This window comes from Arvicola amphibius, chromosome 3, assembly GCF_903992535.2.
Source record: "Arvicola amphibius chromosome 3, mArvAmp1.2, whole genome shotgun sequence".
NCBI lineage: Eukaryota > Metazoa > Chordata > Mammalia > Rodentia > Cricetidae > Arvicola > Arvicola amphibius.
The window spans coordinates 57628783-57643013 of NC_052049.1; the positions used below are offsets into that span (position 1 = coordinate 57628783).

Here is a 14231-nt window from a genome sequence, read left to right on the forward strand (position 1 = left end):
TTCCTCAGACAGAAAGCTAACAAGAAATGAATGCTGGTGCTCAGCTGGCGCTGTCCAGCTTCATCTGTTTCGCTGTTCCACACTCCAGCAGACAGGGTAATACCGTTCACCTCTAGGGTGAATCCTCATCCTCAGTCGTATATCTCCGGAAACAACCTCAATTGATAACTAAGATCACCCTTCTCAAGTCCAACACTTGTCTAACACATCACTTTAAATCATAACATTCTACTCCTGGCCTCTGAAGTCCTGTGTATTCTAAATGCATTTAGTACAACCATAAAAGTCCCTGTAGTCTAAATAATCTCAATACTGTTCAAAAGCCCATAGTTTTCTGAGACTCAGGGCAATCTTTTAACCAACCATAAGCCCCTATAAGCCAACATAAGTCAAACAATAAGTTATATACTTTTGCCATACAAAGACACGGATAGGCACCCTTATTTCTAATGGTGAGGATGAGAACATAGCAAGGAAAGAGAACTTCAGCAAGAATTGCAGCAGGGCAAACACCAAATGTTGAAGATCTGTCTCCAGCACCTAGGGCTTACAGCTGCATCATCTGTGTCCTATTGAGCATTGGTTGCCCCATCTCCCTAGCTCCGTTGCCTGTAACCTCTCTTGGGCCAGATCTACGCCTTCAGCATTCCTAAGCAGGTTTGTCATATCCCATTGTCCTAGTGTCTCCAAAATCCTGTGTTCTCTGTTAACACTTACAGTGAAACTTCACAGATTCCCACCATGGCCTCTCAGAGCTGATGTGATGGGAAGCTGACCCAGCAAAATGTTTCCTGTCCTCAGCAGCTTTCTGCCACAGTGGTACTAGCCTTTATGACTTCATCTTCCACTTTCAATGCCTGTGAAATTGGCACCATTTAAGGTGTCTGGCCTAGTCCACCACATCTGTTGTGGTAGCTGAACCTTGAAAATAAAACAAAACGCTTCGCTTAGGTGTTTGTTTCCAAACAGGGAAACTCTTCAGGATATTCCAGGCTCTGCCACTCTTCTTTCAGGTGGATTTTCATCTTTGAAAGCTGATATGTCTTGGATGAGTGACTCTTACCTATGAGTTACTTTTCTTACTGTCTCAGTACTCTTCTCCAGGTTTCTCTTTATAGCACTAATCTCTTTGACAATTACGTCTGCTTTATCTGCATCCACCTTGCCTGTAACTCTGAACTCACACTCCTTTCTGCACCAAACTGCACATTTGATATACTGGGTTGTTTTCATTATCAACTGGTTTTAGAATCACCATTGAAACACACCTATGCTTGTGCATGTAGTAAACCTTCTCTTCCTTGAGTTGCCTTTTTCAGGTGTTGGCATGCAGCAAAACGTGAAATGAAAGTAATACACACACTGGAGATCTAAGAAAAGTGTGCAATAGCCATGCCGCAAGCTGGGTGTGAGGGTTCCTTGAAACTTCTGCCTCTGCTGTTCCTTTTAAATTCACTTCACTCACATTATCACAGCACTGGCAGAAAGAATATATATATTCATTCTCAGGAAGGTGGGGTGAAGATAACAATAGTCCATACAATAGTCTTGTAAAAGTTGTTAGCAACCTCTGCTGTTTGGAGAAATTTCGAGGAGTTCCTAGATACTAAACTGTTTTAGCAGTAAGTTGTCAGGGGTTTCTTGCTTCCAGGAGTCACAATGGGGAAAAGGGGGAGTCAAGTGTACTCCTGTCTGGGTGAATGAAATGCTTAAGTACATAGAAATACATATCTGTTGCATTATTTGAGGTTATCTAAAGGAACAGAACTAATAGAATGTAATGTATACCTATATATTAAAAGGGAATTTGTTAAAGTGGTTTATAGATGGAGGTCCAGCTAGACCAACTATGGCTCTTATCCCATGGAAAGACCAAGAATCCAGTATTTGTTCAGAGTGAAAACCTGGATGTTTCAGCAGTCCCTGTCTGGAGCTGGAGTCCTCAAAGATGAGAAAGTCTTCACTGTGCATTGGAATCACAATGAAGTGGGATATAGTACCAGAAAAAAAGCTCAGCAATGGGATAGATGAACTTGCCAGTAAGAATAAGGGCAAACAGGCAAAAAGCAAAAGCATCCTTCATCCATTTCTTTTTAAGTGGGCTACCACCAGGGGTTGGGACTCAGATTTAGGGTGGGTCTCTCTACCTCAGATGATCCACTCAAAAAAATTCCTCATGTATCCAGCTGCTTCAGTGTTAGTTATTACTAGATGTAGTTGACTACCGAGATTAAGCCATCAACTGTCAAAGAACAAAAATTTGATGTTTTAATTAGATTAAGTTAAATAAAAACTAATACTCATCAATCGTGAAAACAGAAATGTTAATATATATAATCCTTGACTTTCTAGGAGAGTACAGATCTGGATCAAAAGATTATGTGGCCCTAGGCATTCAAGATTCAAAACAAATACTCTTAAAAATAGGTGAAAATAGTGAGCATGGCTGAATGCTACCCTCTCTAACAACACAAGAGTGATTCCAAAGTTGAACTTTAAACAGCAAATACAAGAAAAGCAGAGAGAATAACTGTGGTGCCAAACTCCATGTTTCATCCTTTAATGGGTAATAACATCTGTAGAGTAATCAAATCAGCCAGAGTGTGGGTGTCTATTGTGAAATACACTGGCTTTGATACCTGTGTGGTTCCTTCTGGTTCATCAGTGTGTTTATGCTACTTTATTATCTGTTTCTGCAAACTTTCATGTCATCTCAGAACTAGATTTCAATGTGTAGTAACAGATAGTTAAATGGGGTTTTGGAAGAAAAGCTCCTAAGCAGATTTTGTTTATGTTGAATTCAGACCTCACTCTATAACCAGGGCTGGCCTCAACTTTGAGCAGTCATCTTCCTAATACTCCCAAGCACTGCCGTCAGAGGCGAGCCACCACACTAGCTGACTGTATCAAAATCAGACTTTGAATTAAGCTCTTCATAGACATGAGTGAATCAAGAAAAATTTTACTGGGAGAAATTTTAGCCATGGATTCTGACTCCACAGTATGTTCAAATAGAGAAAACAAAGACATGTGAACTAAAATAGGGCAGTGATGTGAGCAACTGTGATAGTCATTAGTTCCTCTCACCAAAAATAAACACATCTCTCCCTGCCGTCTGTGCACATGGTTACATTTCTCTTCATAGTGGTAGCTGAATGAGTGTATTAGACCCATCCTTGACAAGTTTTGATTAAAAGTGGTACCTGTAAAGTCAAGTCCAGAAAACTGGCCTTTCTCCCTTAGTGACTGATGTGCAGGTATCTGCCCATTCAATTTAAAAATGAGAACAGCAGAGTTTAGAGCCTCCTCCCCCAGCCCGTATCGGATGAGTGTGGCATAGCTAAGAAGTTATATCTTTGTTATTTCCAGCCACTGTGGTGTTTAGGTGTTAGTCCATGTAGCTGTCGGTAGGCTACAGGGACTTATCTAATTATAGGGTATTTTTACCACCTTCATGTTCCTATGTTCTTTTAAAAACAAACAGCATTAGATAACTTTGGCTAAAGTTTGTTATCACTGTCCTTGTGAATATTGACTTTAAGCAGAGTAGAGAGTTGGAATAAAATATTTCTTAGCTGTGCTATTATAAATGTACAGTCATGAAATTTATTTTCATATGTGATAGTAGGCAATTTTTTACTCATATAAATATAATTTCATGGCATAGAAACTTTACAACAAATAAAATATTTCCAATAACCTTATGAAAAAAATTAGCATTTTTACTTTAAAAAATGGAGCATTTTAAGCTTTTTTTTTAAGCAGGCAGTAGGAATTGATTTCATCTACAGAGCTGTTTAAGAAATATTCTTTTTTAATCTTGTCTTGTGCCAGTTGGGCAAATAGAATCAAGCTCCTAACTGAAAGGTTAAGAGAAAAAACACTCAGAGGTTTGACATCACCTCACCCCACCTAATGACTTCATTTTCCATTTGATTTACTGTTGTCTGGCTGTTACTCATTGAACTAAAAGAAAATGTAGTTATCCAAGAGAAAGCTGCTGTCTTTGCTTCCTCTAAATACGCCATTTACCCACAGTGCAGAGGATCCAGAAAACTTGTAAGGTGAATAAAGGTCAGCATTTGCGCGGTGTGACCAGAGTGAGATAGTACTTTCTGCTCCCTTGTATCCCTTAGCATGCTATAGTCTTAGTCCATTCGTGGGTTACACCAAAATGTAACGTAGTGGATAATTTTATACGTTATAGACATTTATTTCTCATAGTTCTCTGTCTGTGAAGTCCACGATCAAGGTACAATCTAAAATTCAGTGTCCAATTTGGACTTCCGTGCTACATTGTCATGCGGTGTTCTGACTAGTTTTCTGTCAACTTAATACAATCTAGAGTTATCAGTAAGGCAGGGACCTCAATTGAAAAAATGCCTCCATAAAATTGTACTGTATTTAAGCCTTTAGGGCATTTTCTTAATAATAAGAAATGAGATAGATGTGGAAGGGCTCCGCCCACCGTGGATGTATCCCTCCCTGCAACTATGGTCCTGGGTTCTATAAGAAAACAGGCTGAGCAAACCGTGAGGAACAAGCCAATAAGCAGCACCCCTCCATGTTCTCTGCATCAGCTCGTGCCTTTCGGCATCAATTTCTGCCTTCAGGTTCCTTCCCCGACTTCCTTTGATGGTGAACAGTGATGTGGAAGCATAAGCTCCTATCCTGCCCAACCTGCTCTGGTCGTGTTTTTCATCACGGCAATAGTAACCCTGAGATACCTAGGGAAAGAGATGTCCTGTGCCCTAGCATGCTAAAGGAAAGCTGAAAGTAGGGGAAAGAGGCCTAGAGGAATTTCTTCCAACTTTCTCATGAGGCACTCCTCTCTTTGTAAGAGCAGACCTCTCGTGATCTAACCACTTCCTTACAAGGCTCCACATCTTACTGCACCAAAATGGAAATTTTCAACATGAATTTTGAAAAGCAACATCATTCAATCCATGGCACTATGTCTGTCTTTTGATTAGTTGTAAACTGCATAGAAAATTACTGTAATGAAACATGGATTGAGGGCCCTTATTCAGCATTCCAGCGACTCTGTAATCATGCTCTTTGTTTATGTTTCTTAGAGTTTATTTCCATACCTCCAAGTAACCTGCACTGTGTGAGCTTTTGTTTGCACAAAACCATCCAGGCACCTTGCGCATTACACAATGTATAATCACTTTAAAAAGGCATCTCTGACTTGCCTCAGAGGTGCACCTCTGTAATCACAAGTCCTAAGCCACCCTGAGCCATATAGTGAAACCCTGGCTCAAAATAAATGAATATATAAGGCAGAAGACTTCTATGTACTGGTCTAGATATAAAAATATCAAGCAAGGTAGGAGACCAGCCTTCGAGTTTGCATTGCGTCAAAAGCTAAACTCATGTGTTGTTTAGCTTCTTTCAGACTGGTGTCTTTCCATGTCCATCACTGCTTTGTGGAAGTCCCTGTGTAGCCTCTTTCCAGACTCCCAGTACCGCTGCCAGAGAAAGTTGTCTGGGATGTTAGTTCCTATGGTTTTCAAGAAAGTTCAAACCCCACAGAATCTTCTGTAAGCTTGGTTTGCTTGACTGTAGCTCTGAAGTTGCACAGCAGCAGACAGTTAGCCGAGTTCAGCGCACATCTGCAGTTGACATGGTTTTCTTGTGTTTTAAATGTTAGCATTGACATTTTAACTTAAAAGGGAGAGATTTCTGATTTCTCTTAAAGTTAGAATATTAGTGCCATGTACAGTGGCAATTAACTATTGCAACTATTTTTTTTGAGAGTATGTTCACTATAATTTTATTTTTTAGGTTACGTCATTAATTGTACGAGTGTGTGTAGAGTGGGTGGGCACATGGTACAGTACATATGTGTGTATCAGAAGCCAGCCTGAGAGACCCAGTTTTCTCCGCTCATCATGTGGATCCTGGGAATCAAACTCGGGCTATCAGGTCTGGGCACAACACTTACTCAATAAGCCGCATTGCTGCTGCTCCTTCTTTAATTTTCTATAATCTTCACTCACAAATTTAGTTCGTTTGGATAACTTTGGGCATTTGGGTTTGCATGTTTATCAAATCTCTTCACCAGCCACTTTTTAAATGTTCATCATCTATAGCGCCGTGCTGTACTACGTTCCTCCAGTGTTGATTCCCGTTTGGGGTATCCTGCCTTTCCAGGTCTGTGTCACATTGGCCCATGTACTCCCTCAAACTACAAGATAAGCACTAGGTTCTCCAAAACACTCTCCAACTCCACTTCTGTCTCCTGGCCTCTCAGTCAACTACATTTGTCACAGTGCGCAGTAGCATTTGTGTCTTTTTTTCTTTTCCTGTAGTTGATACTTTTTTAAAAAGAAAAATCACTATGCATGCAGTGGCATTTTCCGTCAGAGAATCTGCCTGTGGTAACAGCATAGTGACTGACTTCATTTGCCAGCTTGTTGTTTATCACATCTGGATAGTGACCTGCAAGTTAGGAAATGTTTCCCGCTGACTATTGCAAGCTATAGAGAACATTGACTAGTATATTCCCCTCACCTTACGTGAAGATCTGAGAACCAAGCAGTCTCTTACCATACTTAGCCTAGACCTAGGTTCTTTGATTGCCTGTGCTTTTTCTGTCCTCCCAGCAGCATATTTGCTTTTCATAATTCTCACTTCTTCCACTTACATGTCCACCTACTTGAAACATCCATAATAATTTCTTAATGTTTTCTTTAATTAAAATATTAATGATTTTTAGAGTACCAGTAACCAAAATTTCTCTATTTAGAAAAATCAGCACAAATTAGGACATTAAAATGCATCTGAAGACTGCTGTACGACTCAGTTTTCTGATTTATTTGATTAATGTTCCCTAATTGATTTTACTTCACTAACTCAATAAACACATAAATCCACTCAGGTTTGTCATTTGCGTGTGAACTAAACTGCCACAAGCATTCGCATTTGCCTGCTTTTGGCATCTGAAAAGAAGACATGAGATACATGTTCCATGGGCCCACCCTCCTTCGCAGACGTGAATGAATCCATGAAGCACTCTGTCCTGGACTTCAGGATCTTAGCTCATCGCTGCTTCTCCTTTTTCCTAGTATAAGTCAGACCTTTCCCATGGTTCTTTTTTATTTTGTTACTGAGATATGAAAACTGGTATTCACTTTTACTTGAAGAATTTGAAGAATGAGGTGACTGGTTTCAAATGTAGGAAAATGAAGAAGCTAAGAACCATCCTGCAAAGCCCACTGCTGAACTCCACCCACCTCCAAAGACATTGTAATCCATAATTCAAGGCAGTTCAAACACAGAGATCTTTAAGGTGGAAGTGATACAGGCAATCACTGAGGGATGTTGTAGATCATTCTCTTACTTGACATTTAATTTTATAGTAAAAATGGAAGTCAATAATGTCTGATTAAAGATATGTAGTGAACTTTATCATAATCCATTCTAATTTGCAGATTAGTGTATTCTTATATTCTCCAATGAAAATATTTTTCTCTCTTATTTCTTTATTTTCTTTTTTATTGATTTTTATTGAACTCTACATTTTTCTCTGCTCCCCTCCCTTCCTCACCCCTCCGCTTCAACCTTCTCCCAAGGTCCCCATGCTCCCAATTTACTCAGGAGATCCTGTCTTTTTCTACTTCCCATGTAGATTAGATCCATGTAAGTCTCTCTTAGGGGCCTCATTGTCATCTAGGTTCTCTGGAATTGTGATTTGTGGGCTTGTTTTCTTTGCTTTATGTTTAAAAACCACTTATGAGTGAATATGTGTGATAATTGTCTTTCTGGGTCTTCATTACCTCACTCAAAATGATGTTTTCTAGCTCCAGCCACCATTTTCCTGCAAAATTCAAGCTGTCGTTATTTTTTTTCTGCTGTGTATTACTCCATTGTGTAAATGTACCACATTTTCCTGATCCATTCTTCAGTCAAGGGGCATTTAGGTTGTTTCCAGATTCTGGCTATGATAAACAAAGTTGCTAGGAACATAGTTGAGCACATGTCTTTGTGGCACTGTTGAGCATCCTTTGGGAATATACCCAAAAGTGGTATCGTTGGGTCTTTAGGAAGGTTGTTTCCTAATTTTCTGAGAAATAGCCACAGTGACATCCAAAGGGGCTGTACCAGCTTGCATTTCCACCAGCAATGCAGGACAACTTATGCTGGAGAGGTTGTGGGGTAAAGGAAAATCTTTTGTTTTTTTTTAAATGTACTGAGGTGGAAACCATTCAGTCTTGTATCACCAAGAACGCAGTACCTAAAGTATGACAATTTAATTTACCTAACTTACCCCTCCAGATTCCACATGTAGGAGATTCAGGTTTTATTTTTTCATGTAATGTCTTAGAGTCACATTGTCTTTCTTGTTTTTTAAGTTCTAATTTTAGTGACTATTTTTAGTTTTTAGATTTTATCTGTACACATATATTTTGGTCAAATTCATCCCCAGAACCTTTCCCTCCAGCTCCTCCCCGATTCTCTTAATTACTTTTCCTTCCCAACTTCATGGGCTGTTTGCTCTGGATCTACTAAGCCTTGATGAACATGAGTGTAGGACCACCTGCAGAGAAAAGATGGCCTCTCAGAATGCATCCCTAAAAAAAAATGTACTTCCCTTCCCAGGCAGCCATCAATGGGCAGGAGCTCCTTAACTAGCAGTGGTACTTCATGACTCCATGCAGGTATTTTGGGCAGCTTGGTCATGTGCAGATATTACAGCGATAGTCCTAGCTGCTATGAATTCATGTGTGCAACAACCTGGTCATGTCTGTGCCAGGACTGTTGCTCATTAGCCCTTGAAATCAACCAAAGAATATTTTATATTTAAAAGTGATGTTATCTTTATAAATGGCCCACTCAGAAACTAGATTCTAAAAGCAAATTTATTTTCTTATGAATTAAAATTGAGAAACGCACAGGTAGACTGTGACATACCTATCCCAGGAAGGATAGGTAGGGTCAGTGAAGAAGTCACAGCTTTTGTGAAGTAAACATGGGTCGTTGTACTGTTTCTGCAGTCTGTCTGTCATCTTTTTCACGAGTTGCTGTGTTGTATAAACATAGGAATCGAAAGTAAGCCTCTTTCCAGAACAATTCTGATTCGATTGTAGTTTTAGCCAAAAAAAAAGCTATAGTGCAGAATTGTGCAACAAATGAGTGCCATTCAAAGGAGGAATTGTTGGTTACATTACAATAGCCTTGATAAATTAAAAGTAATAAATTCAGTTGCAAACCACAAGTCTGTTCTTACAAATCTGAGTGCTGTATTTTTTTTCTGTTCCCGTTGGTATTTCCTCTGGGGTTTATTCCTGGGGTGGAGCCCTGGTCTGTGACCCCTCCATTGTCACTCCACCCTCCTCAATGTGGCAGCTGACTTTCAAAAGCTGAGACCATGCGTTTCCCAGGAGCTTGTTATTCGCTTTCCAAAGTTCCCTTGACGCTAGCCTGAGATACCATGTGCCCTGGCATGTGTTCATTTCGGAAACTTAGACCATGCAGCACTTAATTCCTCATTAGTAAGATAACACCCATGGCTGGGGGAGGTTTGGGAGATGGAATAATTTGGTGAATCTCTGGCTGAAACCTAAGTGGCTCTCTTGGGACCAATGGACTTGGTCTGTCTGCAGGAATTTCAGTTTCCTTTCTCAACTCGTCCACTTTTTGTCAGAGAATCTCTGTAGGAAAAAGCTCCCAAACCAGCTCCTGCTGACTTTGCTGGCTTACAGATTTGAGTTTCTGTCTGATTGCTTGTCACCTTCTTTCTATAAGCAAAGCCATGAGCCATGCTTTCCCTTGCTTAGTGGCCTTCTGGTGTGATTTTCCAAAATGTACACTTGATTTTTTACCTTTTTTTGGGTTGGGGTTTTTCAAGGCAGGATTTCTCTGTGTAGCCTTGGCTGTCCTGAAATTTGGTCTCAAACTCAGAGACCCACCTGCCTCTACCTCTGCCTCCCGAGTGCTGGGATTAAAGGTGTGCATTATAGTACCTGGTTTAGATGCACATTTTATGAGACACAGAAGACTCTCTGTATTTGTCCTAACAAATATAATGATAGCAGTAAGTACAGTCACTATTTAGTTTAGCATCTGCTCTGTGTCCATCATGATAACACACAAACGCTTCAGTTTGTAGCTTACAACTTAAACTTATCTGCACCAAACACACAAAGAAACTGATACAGTTGCTGAGGAATATGTGACCGTGAAAAAGGCATCCTTTCCCCTGGAAGAAAACTTGCCTCGCGGTTATCTTACTCTACAGTGAAAGCCCATGAGGAGAAGCCAGTGATGGGTACATGTTGTTGCCATCAAAATTAGCTCTGCACAGCATCGTTTTCTTCTCAGTGATGTTTTCAATAAACCAAGCAGATATCAGTTATTATTAACTAGTATTAACTATATATATATATAATTATATAATAATAGTTTTCCTGCTTTAGAAGTCTAGATTAAAATTTCAGATATTGACATTATTATAATTTCTTTTAGTCATTTAACTGTTTTATCCTAGACATGGTTCTGAACGAAAGTTGAGTACTACTGGCCTGTGTCAGCAGCTGTAAAGATACGTAACCAGAAGTAAAGGACTGCTCCAGTCCATGCATTGATTCCTTGTATTCTATATCGGTCCATGCTAGAGTATGACATACCTAGCATTCGTCAGGCATACCACCAAGAAGTAATGACACAGATGTTTCATGACACTTTTACATTCTCCTGCCCTTTCTTAGCCTATGTTTTCACATAGGTCTAGCCAGTATAGTCTTAAGTTGATAGGAGACTGGAAAAGAATAAATGTTGATTGGAAAGATCTTGGAGTGTGATTGATAGTTTGCTCCATTCATAAGTTTTCAGGGATAGTATGAAAGAAAAGAAGACATTTTATTCAGTACAGTGTCACTGGATTATGCATATATATGAACATTTACATGTGTATGTAAATAGGTATGTACACACACATATAAATTTTTTCGAACTCATTGTGTAGCCAAGGATGAGCAGAATATCTAATCCTACTGTCAATGCCTCCTAAATGCTGGGATTATAAGTACGTACCTCCATGCCCAGTTTATATTGTACCGGGGATGGATGTCCTGATGGCTAGATATACTCCCACCACCTCAGCTACAGGCTATCCATAGTGTTTGTAGACAGGTTGGCACCCACAGTCCCAGGACACAAATGGAAGATAGCACCGCTCTCTATGGCATACTCTACACATTCCAACTGAAAGAGGAAAAATAAGGACAAGTTAATTATATTAATCTTGGTGTTTGACTCTTCCAACTTGGAAATTTACATAACATTTTATAACAGTTTTCTTTATTCATATTATAAATTATGTGGACAGGAAATACAGGCAACATCTACAAATGTAATCATAAAATCCTCTTGATGTGTCTCTTTTTTACAGTAGCTTTACTGGTTCAGTTACTTCACTGGTTCAGTCAAAGCTGGTGTTCAGCTTATCCAGCTTTCTCTTTTAAGGACAATCTTTACATCCCGGGAGTAAACTGTACTGAACTGTACATCTTGTTCATGTATTAAGTGCATAACTTAACATTTTAATTCCATAACTAGCATTAACTATATTTTTATAACATAAAATATAAAAAACTGAGTTTCATGTTTATTGTAGAGAATTATATACAAAGGTAATTTACTATATTTTTGAAATTTTTAAAATGTGCATCATTCATACTGTATTGTTTTATTAGTGCTGCATTCACTGTACCCTGCTTATGTTCTGTATGATATGGTTTTTTGTAAAGATTATCTGCTAAAAACCAATGTACATTACTTTGGTGCTTTGTAAAGCATTTTATTACAGCTACACCTGGCAGTTTCTTGTCTGAAAAATTAGCAAAATAGTTGGATTCACTTTACTACTTAGATTAATGGAATTTTTTTCATTGAGACATCTTTTAATTTATCTATTTAGAGAGCTCAGGGGTTCTCTAAATTAGTACAAAATGTCTTAAGTTTTCCACAATTTTCTCTAATCTAAATAAATAAATTTTATCTTTTTTACTCCTTATACCATAGGAACTTAAAAATCGCTACCTAATTATCAATGCTAATGAATTTTAGCAGCTAAAATACATTCATTCTTCCACAATATAATATGTCATCTTTGAAGAGGAAATATATATCCATAAAATTATTGCTTGATTGAATTTTGTATTTTATTCACTTTAGATAGATTGAGCCCTGGATGGAATATAAAAAAATTTAGAAAATAATATGAACTCTGCTGATAGCTTTTAAATTCTTTAAATAAGCCAGGTGGTGGTGGCGCACGCCTTTAATCCCAGCACTCGGGAGGCAGAGGCAGATGGATCTCTGTGAGTTCGAGGCCAGCGTGGTCTACAATAGCTAGTTCCGGGATAGGCTCCAAAGCTACTGAGAAACCCTGTCTCGAAAAAAAAAAAATAAACAAAAAAAAACAAAAACAAAATTCTTTAAATATCTAAGTGAGTAAAATATAAACCAATATACTAAATGTATGTATCTTCTTGGGGAGGGTTGGTGTTTGGAGTTTCAGAACTTCAGTTGTGTGCCTTGGTCATACCACATGTGTTTATGACATTGAATTTGCTTATCATCTTTCCCCCATTTTAACTTTCATTATAAATGAGAATACTAAGGTGCTGCACAGGTTGTTCAGTAGTTAAGAGCACTTGCTACTTTTCCAGTGGAATCAAGTTCAGCCCCTCCCTCATGTATGATTGCTCACAATCACCAGTGACCTCAGCTCCAGGGGATCTGAAAACCTATCATGGCTTCTTAGGGCATACATGTGATATACATTCATACAGACACACATACATACGCATTAAAAAATTAAAATGTTGCCGGATGGTGGTGGCATATACATTTAAACCCAGTACTCAGGAGGCAGAGACAGGTGAATCTCTGAGTTCGAGGCCAGCCTGAGCCTGGTCAACAGAGCAAGTGCCAGGACTTGCTCCATGGCTACTGAGAGACCCTGTCTCAAAGAAACCAAAAAAAAAAAATTTAAATGTTGATTGAAGTAATTTTGTATAAGACAATTATTAATACATTCACATATATGCGTGTGCCAACACAGAGGTCAAAGCTTAACTTTGAAAAACTGATTCTCTCCTTATACCATGTGGGTTGCAGAAATAGAACTCGGGTCATTAGACTTGGTTAGAAGTTCCTTTTCCAAATTATGTCCTCTCCTCTGCCCATTTATACATCTGGGTGGTGAGGTGTTATATAAAGTAGTGGACTTCCAGGGTACAATGTTGTCCCTTAGACATCCACTTTCCTTGTGTCACAATGACATATTCATTTCCAAGGCTTAGACAAGCAAACATATTCTTTAAAAAAAAAATCTCTCTGCATACTATTCCAGTTAGATGTCTCAGTGAGTTAAGATGCTTGATGCCAAGCCTGACAACCTGAGGTCAGTCCTCAGAATCCACGTGATGGAAGGAAAGAACAACAAACTCAGTCCTGCCAATAGTCCTCTGACACCCACACATGTGCCATGGTACATGTGTACACACACACACACACATCCTAAACAAATAAATCAGTATACTTTTTAAAATTCATGCATATCTAAATACTTACCTACTTACCTACCAAGTCATTATGATTTTAGGTGCTTTGGTTTGTGACAGCTGACTTGTAGACACTTTATACGGCTTTTGGGAAAGATGGTGGATAGGAACAAGTCAGTCTTGAACCAGTGTCAGGAAGAGTATGTGGTTATCTCTAAATATACCTGTACCAGATAGGTAGGTAGATGGATACTTTGCTAGGTAAATAGAAATGTGCACAGTTACTCTCTGTACACATGTAATGTGAAGAACTCATGGGCATTCTTTGATAGGAAAAAAAAGATTAAGCAAAACCACAAACTTCATAAAGAGAAGTGCAGTTTCCATGATTTCTCATAGACTAGAATCTCATGTAGAGTTTATTCCCTGAACTGATAAAAAAGTGATCTGAAACTACCATGTTTCCTTGTCCCTTACTTTTGGGAAACTGAAGGAAAGAGAACTGGCCTGGATTCAGCGCACACACTAGCATGTTAACTTTATTGAATCAATACTTCCCAAATGTGTTTGAATTTAAAATCTTTTTAAACGGAGTGTTTTGTGGGATTTTATAAAATACTAGCCCAGAGCATTTTCTCATTAAAATTATTACAACTTGTACTAAATGTCCTCAGAAAAATTAGGGTTGAGTAAATTTTTCTCTGCTAAAGAGTTTGC

General features: G+C 38.8%; 1 protein-coding gene across 3 annotated transcripts in view; it reads left to right on the forward strand.

Moving 5' to 3' along the window:
- Xrcc4 (X-ray repair cross complementing 4) overlaps positions 1–14231 on the forward strand; it is a 203512-nt gene that overhangs the window by 145604 nt on the left and 43677 nt on the right. The window lies entirely within an intron of this gene.